At 39.3% G+C, this 9,021-nt stretch overlaps 1 protein-coding gene across 5 annotated transcripts in view; it reads right to left on the bottom strand.

Annotated features, from left to right (window-relative positions):
- SORCS1 (sortilin related VPS10 domain containing receptor 1) overlaps positions 1–9,021 on the bottom strand; it is a 553,983-nt gene that overhangs the window by 93,190 nt on the left and 451,772 nt on the right. The gene's annotated exons all lie outside the window — the stretch shown is intronic.

Genomic DNA, 9,021 nt, shown 5'->3' with positions numbered 1-9,021 from the left:
TCTATCTATCTATCTATCTATCTATCTATCTATCTATCTATCTATCTATCTATCTATTTCTGAAAGCATTGCTATTCTCCCAGACTTCCTGATATTCCCTATTCTGCATAGATTGTAGCATTTTGTCACAAAATGACCAGCATTTGAAAAATGGATGTAATTGTCAAAACATGTGATTATTGCCCTTTAACTCTGCCTGGCTTCTAAGAAGTATATCTGTGACAAACCAGTATGTCTACATTTTCAACTTTTTTTACTTTTTATTGTGTTTTACAAATATATAAAAAGCATATTTAACACATATTTGACAGGTGATTCTATATTTTATATGAATATAAATTATAACCTCTTCAGAATCTTTTTTAAAAAATGACTTCATCAGTCCCTCCATTAATGTGCCCCTAATCTACTTGTAATCTCTGTTTCTATTTTTTTAAAAAAAGTTTAAGCATTATATCACACTCCACCTAGAGTATTTTCTGTCTTAAAATAGTGTCTTGTTTCGTTTTAGTTTTGTTCACACGCATACAATATTTACCCATTTTCAGATTTCTATCAGTGTTTCTGCATCTTACAACCACCTTGTTTTACAATATTTCATTATTTGAAATGATGCTTTCTCAGTAGCTTATGTATCTTTACAATTTATATAAGAAGTCAGTGTGTCCATATCTATCATTTCATAGAATCATAGAGTTGGAAGAGACCGCAACGGCCATCCAGTCCAACCCACTGCCATGCAGGAAATCCAAACAAAGCATCCCCAATAGATGGCCATCTAGCCTCTGCTTAAAGACCTCCAAGGAAGGAGACTCCACTACACTCTGAGGAAGTGCGTTCCCCTGTCGAACAGCCCTTACTATCAGGAAGTTCCTCCTAATGTTCAGGTGGAATCTCTTTTCCTGTAGCTTGCATCCATTGTTCTGGGTCTTGTTCTCTGGAGCAGCAGAAAACAAGCTTGCTCCCTCTTCAATATCCTTTCAAATATTTAAACAGGGCTATCATATCACCTCTTAACCTTCTCTTGTCCAGGCTAAACATTCCCACCTCCCTGAATCGTTCCTCATAGGGCAAGGTTTCCAGACCTTTCACCATTTTAGTCGCCCCCCCTTTGGACACGCTCCAGTTTCTCAATGTCCTTTTTGAATTGTGGTGCCCAGAACTGGACACAATATTCCAGGTGGGGCCTGACCAGAGCAGAATACAGTGGCACTATTACTTCTCTTGATCTAGACACTATACTTTTATTGATGCAGCCTAAAATTGCATTGGCCTTTTTAGCTGCCGCATCGCACTGTTGACTCATGTTCAACTTGTGGTCTACTTGGACTCCCAGATCCCTTTCACATGTAGTTTCATTCAGCAATGTGTCCCCCATCCTATATCTGTGCATTTCATTTTTCTGCCCTAAGTGCAGTACCTTACATTTCTCTGTGTTGAATTTCATTTTGTTAGCTTTGGCCCAGCTTTTTAGTCTATTCAGATCATTTTGAATGTTGATCCTGTCCTCTAGAGTATTAGCTATTCCTCCTAATTTGGTGTCATCTGCAAATTTGATGTATGCTCCCAATTCTGTCATCCAGGCCATTGATAAAGATGTTGAATAACACTGGGCCCAGGACAGAGCCCTGTGGGACCCCACTAGTCACTTCTCTCCAGGCTGAAAAAGAGCCATTGTTGAGCACCCTTTGGGTTTGGCTGGTCAACCAGTTACAGATCCATGTAACAGTTACTTTGTCTAGCCCATATTTTACAAGCTTGTTTGCAAGAATGTCATGGGAAACCTTGTCAAAGGCCTTAGTGAAATCAAGATATACTATATCCACAGCATTCCTTTCATCTACCAAGCTGGTAATTGTATCAAAGAAAGAGATCAGATTTGTCTGGCATGACTTGTTTCTCTGAAACCCATGTTGACTTTTTGTGATTATGGCATTGCCTTCTAGATGTTCACAGACTCTCTGCTCTAGAATCTGCTCTAGAATCTTTCCTGGTATTGATGTCAGACTAACTGGACGATAATTGTTGGGATCCTCTTTTTTCCCCTTTTTGGGGACAATGTTTGCTCTCCTCCAGTCTGCTGGCATTTCTCCTGTTTTCCAGGAGTTTTCAAATATGATTGCCAATGGCTCCGATATTACATTTGCCAGTTCTTTCAGTACCCTTAGATGTAGTTCATCTGGTCCTGGAGACTTAAATTCATTTAGATTAACAAGGTATTCCTCTACTATCTCTTTACTTATTCTGTGCTGAAATTCCCCTATTCTGTCCTCTGCTCCATTATCCTCAGGTTTTCCTTTTCTGAGAAGACTGAGGCAATGAAGGTGTTGAGTAATTCTGCCTTTTCTCTGTCCCTTGTTAACATTTTGCCATCTTCTCCACACACTGGCCCTACTGTTTCCTTCTTCTTCCTTTTGCTGCGGACATATAAAAAAAATCCCTTTTTATTCTTTTTAACCTCTCTAGCAAGCCTGAGTTCATTCTGCGCTTTAGCTTTTCTGACTTTACCCCTGCAAATGCCTGCTATTTCTTTGAATTCCTTTTTTGTGATTTCCCCCTTTTTCCATTTCTTATACATGTTCTGTTTCAAACTTAGCTCGGTTGAAAGTTCCTTAGTCATCCATCCTGGTTTCTTGAGACACCTCCAATTTTTCTTTCTCACTGGAACTGTTTGAAATTGTGCCTTCAGTATCTCTCTTTTGAAAAACTCCCATCCGTCCTGAACTCCCTTCCCTTTTAGTTTTTCTGACCACAGGATCACCCTCAATACTTCTCTCTGCCTGAGAATTCTAAATACTCCTCCTTAAAACTGCAAATCCCACAATGCAACAGGAGGCAGCTAGAGGAGTCACACTGGAATTGTAGCACTTTAAGAGTATAGTGTGATAAACATCTAAGTTTACTGAAATCCACTCTCCTAAAGTCTAGAATGTGTGTTTGACTATGCCTGGCTTCTCCTTTCCATTGTATAACAAACTCCAGGAGAACATGGTCACTTCCACTTAATGATCTCACCACTTGCACCCCATTAACCAAGTCATCCTTGTTGGTTAGGATCAAATCCAAAATAGCTGACCCCTTGTTGCCTTTTCCACCTTTTGGACAATGAAATTGTCTTCCAGGCAAGTGAGGAATTTGCTAGACCTTGAGGATTTTGCTGAGTCTGACTTCCAGCAAATATCAGGATAGTTGAAGTCGCCCATCACTACTACATCTCTCTTTTCTGACTGTGTGGTCATCTGTTCTAGAAAGATATCATCCAATTCCTCAGTCTGACTTGGGGGTCTGTAGTAGACTCCCACCGTAACATCCTTGTTGTTTCCTTCCCCTTTAATTTTTATCCAGATGCTCTCCACCTGGCTTCCATGGTTGATGTCCTGGATCTCTTCACTGGTGTAAATATCTCTGACATATAGTGCTATTCCTCCTCCTTTCCTGTTTGGCCTATTTCTCTTAAAAAGGTTATACCCCTCTATTTCCACATTCCAATCATGAGACTCATCCCACCAGGTTTCAGTGATGTCTATTATATCATATTTGCTTTGCTGTATTATTATTATTATTATTATTATTATTATTATTATTATTATTAAACTTTATTTCTAAAGCGCTGTAATTATACACAGGAGTTCAAGTTCATCTTGCTTATTTCCCATACTCTGTGCATTAGTGTAGAGACATTGCAGACCACGGGTCCCATTTACTTGCTGCTTGTGCAAGTTTTTTTGCCTCCCACTGTTGGGTCCTTGCACTTTTTTTCTTGTTTCCTCTATGTCTGTTTGACTATTTTCTCCAGCCCTTTCGCCTTCCTTAATATTGTCTCCCTTTCCCACGGAACTCAGTTTAAAGCCTGAGTTTTTTTAAGCTTTAGTAGCCAGTCATCTATCTCAGGGATTTCCTCCCCCCCCCCCCCCCAATGTTGAGCTATTGTCATTCTGGCTGCTGATATTAAGTATAACAAAACATGCCAATATTTCTTTTCAATTTCAGATGGAATTTTGTTATGCATATTCAGGAGATATATTTCCAGTCTTGGTTCAAATTTTATCTGCAACATCTTTTCAATCAATACATGAATTTGTTTCTAATATTTTCTTTCAGTTTTGGGCAGTGCCACCATACATGGAACCAAGACCTCATAGCTGATTGACACATTTTCAACTTTTCAAAGTAAAAGCTCATGTTAGTTCACTGTTCTGACATGCTGTTTTTGTGTATTTAGACACTCTTTCCCATCAAAAATGAGAAGACAGACTAGGGTCTCCTTGGGGTCTGCTCCCAAACTTTGGAAATAATTCCCAAGGAAGGCTAGATTGTCTCCCTCTATAGCCTTCCTTCCACCAGCAAGACAAAACATTCTTTTGTCAGGCTTTTAGGCTGCATCCATACTGCAGAAATAATTCAGTTTGACAATACTTTAACTGTCATGATTCTATGCTATGGAATTCAGGGTAATATAGGCGCGTTACGGGATGTGCGGATGCTATGCATCCACGACGTCAAGATGGTGGCGCCTGTGTAGAACGGGTGCCACCATTTTGTACATACCCATGACTTACTAGAGTTAGGGGCGTGTGTGGAACGGGCCATAGTTTGTTGTGGCAACAGAGCTCTCTGACAGGGAAGGCTAAATGTCTCACAAAACTACAATTCCCAAAATGCTGCTGCATTGAATCATGGCAGTTAAAGTGGTGTTAAACTGGATTATTTCTGCAGCTTTAGAAACTGATTGGAATGGGCTTTTAATGGTGTGTTGTTCAGTTTTGTAGTCATTTCATGAACATGGTGCTACCATAGCCCAGGCTTTAATAACTATTATTTCCTGGATATGTGAGACATTAGGCTTACCCACTTATAGTGAAGGATAGAGTCCTTTTCCAAGAGAAGGTTTTGTAACTCCTCTGAAATGAGGTCAATATATCCAACATATCAGTGAAGCTTACCCTAGGCAGGGAAGTTGAGCCAATTCCAATTTGCAATAGAATTTCATTCATTAAACAATGAAGCACAAGAGACACTAAGAAAGAGTCAAATTGGTTTTCAAATGAAATGAGCAAGCAAACTGTTAGCTAACTAAACTTCACTAACTCAGCAAAGAATTACATTAGCCCTGGACTTGCCTGGCATAGTTTGAGGCTGGCCTTGCCTCCTTCATGTCCATGTGAAGAGAAAGAGAAATTCTCTTCTACAAAGTAATTGTTCATGGAGATGTCCTGCTTCTGGGATGGAAATTCACACTGGCCAATGGTTTTCCCAGTGTTTACACAGGTCTATAAAGAATGTAAGACGTGAGAGGATGCTGAAACTCTACATATACTTTGTTGAGAGATATTTCTGATGGCAGGACAAGGGCAAAAGTGAATGGATCTATTACAGCATTCCACTGAATTCAGTAAGGATTACTCTCAAGTTTGGTGTGCCCAGGATTTCTAAGCATTTTGTTGAAAATAAGCCCTACTAAATGCAACAAGACTTCCATATGATTAGACATGCACAGTGTTACACTGTTACTCTTACATTTTAATTTTTATGTGGCATTTTAGAAGCTGTTTTATATCTGCAGCAATTTTTACTGGTAGCTTTGGATATAGCTGGAATATGCAATGTTTTCTGAAGGTTCTGATAACCAGGAGGGGAGGTTAGTATAGCTTTCATTACAAGTTAATAAGGATATTTCACCATGAGTAATAGCATGTAAATAATGAATGACATTTTCCTGTTCTTATAAAATAATAAGAATGGGAGCAAGGATCAACAAGAGAACCAGAACGGCAATGAATTTAAATAGAATAGAGGAAAGTATTTCATTAAGCAGTTAGACTGCATAGTACCTGAAATAGACTATTATAAATGACCCAAATGTGACAATAGTATAAGGATTTGATATATTTTAAACAATAATATAGCAAATAATGACAAGATTTAACTGAATATATTTATGATTAAGACAACAGTCAGACAACATTTCATATTACAAAAGGATGCTCTAGATTCAAAATGTGGTCTGACCTTTAGAAAATATGGAATTCAGTTTTGGCATTTAGAAAATTGAGACTTGGTTCTTATCAAACTCTTGATAGAAAATGGTTGCTGACAGATAATTTCACTCCAGGTCTTATGAGCATCATGTTTTTATGATATATGCCAAAAGGAAGAAACAGGAGATCCCTGGGTTCACCCCACAGGAGTTGAGACTTAGGCCTAAAGCAGACAGGCCAAAAGGATCATGCCGGGACTGAGAAACTCCCAATTGTGCTGGGACTATGCCGACTACATGGGCCTGCTCTGAAACGGGCCACTGCCACAGTCCCAAACCTGCCTCCTGGCAGGAGTGGCTTTTTGCCACTCCTTTTTCTGCTGGCTTCTCTTGGCTGGAGCACTCTCCATGTGGCTCGTGGCTGCTTTGGGGGCATGCGTCATCTTCACACCATGCCGAATGCAGCCCAAAGCTGACGCTTTTTGTCCATCTGCTTCAGGCCTTAATGTCACAGTTTGGAAAAGTTCCTTGTTGTGGTCTACAGCTCTTACAGTCCTTTGACTGGTATTACCCATGACTATGCTGGCTGGGAGTTTGAAGAAGTTGTCCAATAAGCTGAAACACAGAGTTCTAAAAGGTGTCCAAGAAGTGCCTTTTTGAAGGGCAAGTGGTCATGATCATGGGCAATGAGAAAAACGTTTCTCACTTGAATGCTTGCAATACTCCCCTACACACAGAGACACTACACTGCAGAAGAAATCTCATTACTCATTACTGATCTCATTACTTTTATTATTTAGAGATAGCTGGCATGTTAATTTACTTGCTAAAATTTACCTGTTTGCTGTTCTTTGTTGGCACAAATGACCAAACATAAGAAAAAAATGTTTCTAATTTTCATGGTTTCATTCTCTCTACTCCCTCCCCCCATATATGTGTAGGTATATAGATGTGTGTGTGAGCTCACATTTAAATGAACTAGCTCAATCATAGAAATATGGTTTTAGTGTGGTTTTAATGTTTGTAATTTTATATTATTTTAGATGAGATTTTAACTGTTTTGGGTCCCCTCTGAGGAGAAAGGCAGGATATAAATAAAATAAATATATAAATATCATGATAATGGATAAATGAGATGGTCTGAGATTATATAAGCATATCAAGAGACTAGAGATTTTAAATGTATAGCAAAAGTGATTGAGAACAAGTGCTATCTGTGCATGTTTTGAGTTAAACACATACAGTGGGTTTACAGAGAATCTACTGTATATACTTGACTAAAGGTCAACCTTGTTTATACAGTATGTTCAGGACAGGTTTTGGGGCCAAAATTGTGTATTTTTATATGACCCATGGATAAGTGAAGGATAAAACTCAAGGGCATGAAAAAAAAAAAAAAAAGATCTAAATGATGAATCAAAGGGAAACAATGCCAAGGAACTTGCAAAATCCCAGCAGCTTGTGCTCACCCTAAAAGCTGGATGGATGAGAGAGCAGAGGTGGATCAGTGCTTCCAGGACAGATTACACTCTTGCCTTTTACCAGGGGATAGTTCTCTTTTTACTAAGAGTTAAAGTACAGTACAGTACTTACATTGACCCATGGATAAGTCAACCAAGTTTTATGGGTCAATTTATTTGACTAAAATTTCTAGACTTATACATGATTGTATACAGTATGTCTCCTTTAGGCTACAATGTTCTTAACAATATTCATTTAACTGATGTCATTGTTTGTTAATTGTTGTTGGTCCCTCATCTCCTCCTCCTCCTCTTCTTCTTCTTCTTGGTGGTGTTGTTATTAGTATTATTCACATTTAACTTTATTTTGGCCATTTGAGAATTTTAACTAAATAGGAATCTTAATCATCCCTCATGTGATAGAACTAAATCAACTAAAATGTAATGGTGGACTCTAATGGGTACTGTGAAGGTGAGTAATAACTTCCTTAAATAACAGAAAAATCAGCTATAATAGAAACTACCAGAGTTATACAGTTAAAAAAAGAGAGAATAATTTGTATCAATTCTAGAATCAAAAAGCTCTTCAGCCAGTCACTTGTTCAAAGGTCTAGTGTTCAAAAGGGTTCACACTATATATTCACACATTGCTATTACAAAGAGAATATAAACCAGGATACAGTTAATGTATCCAGTCCTCTCTCCTGCTATTCAACTAGAAATGGTAACATTTGTATTAGTTTTGGGCATGTTGCTTAACCGAAGTCCACAGTCTGGAGTGAAATATGAAATTAGTCTGCAGCATGTCACATCAGCCTGAATGGGTTATAGAGTGAGTTGTGCAACCCAAAAGCACTCTAGTATTTCCCTAATTGCTATGGAACAATGGATGTTTCCCCTGAGGAAACAAAAGTCTGGGAAAGCTGTCCTCATCTCTAATGATGGTTTGTGGTACAATATGGGAGGAGTATGTTATGAAGAAAAACCAGCATGTGGTAATGGTTTGAATGTTGGACTAAAACACTAGAGACTAGGCTTTGAATCCATGTTGGGCCATGGAAACCCACTAGGTGACCTGAGGCAAGTCACATTCTCACAGTGTCAGATGAAGGCCCTCATAAACCTGTTTTAAATAAATCCCCAACTTATGGCCTTAGGGCTGAAACAGACAGGCATAACAAAGCAGCTTCCAGCCTGTAAGGGTCTGCCTTTGTAAGTCATTGCAGGATGGAATTTCTGGCTGCAGGAGTCCTGTTGCCAGTGCTTCCAGGTCTTTACAGGACCAGGACCGAGCTGCTAGAATCCTGGAAAGACCAGGGCTAGCCAACTGGCACAGCCAGTTCACTCATGCAGGGCATCTGAAGCAGCTGAGTGTGGAGCCATTTAAGGGTTGCACTGGCCTCTCAACCCTTGCCACAGCAACACAGTCTTCTGTGCTGCCTGTAGTGACTCTGTTTGCATTTTGCCTTGTTAACCTTGCAGTGTTCAGATTTGGTCTGCTTCTTGCCTCTGCCACTGACCCCTTGGACTCATGAAACTCTGTCTTGCTGTGTTTAGACCCAGTCTACTCCTTTACTCTGCCTC

This window comes from Sceloporus undulatus, chromosome 3 (genome assembly GCF_019175285.1).
Source record: "Sceloporus undulatus isolate JIND9_A2432 ecotype Alabama chromosome 3, SceUnd_v1.1, whole genome shotgun sequence".
In the NCBI taxonomy this organism is placed as follows: domain Eukaryota; kingdom Metazoa; phylum Chordata; class Lepidosauria; order Squamata; family Phrynosomatidae; genus Sceloporus; species Sceloporus undulatus.
This window is presented reverse-complemented; position numbering and strand designations above follow the sequence as displayed.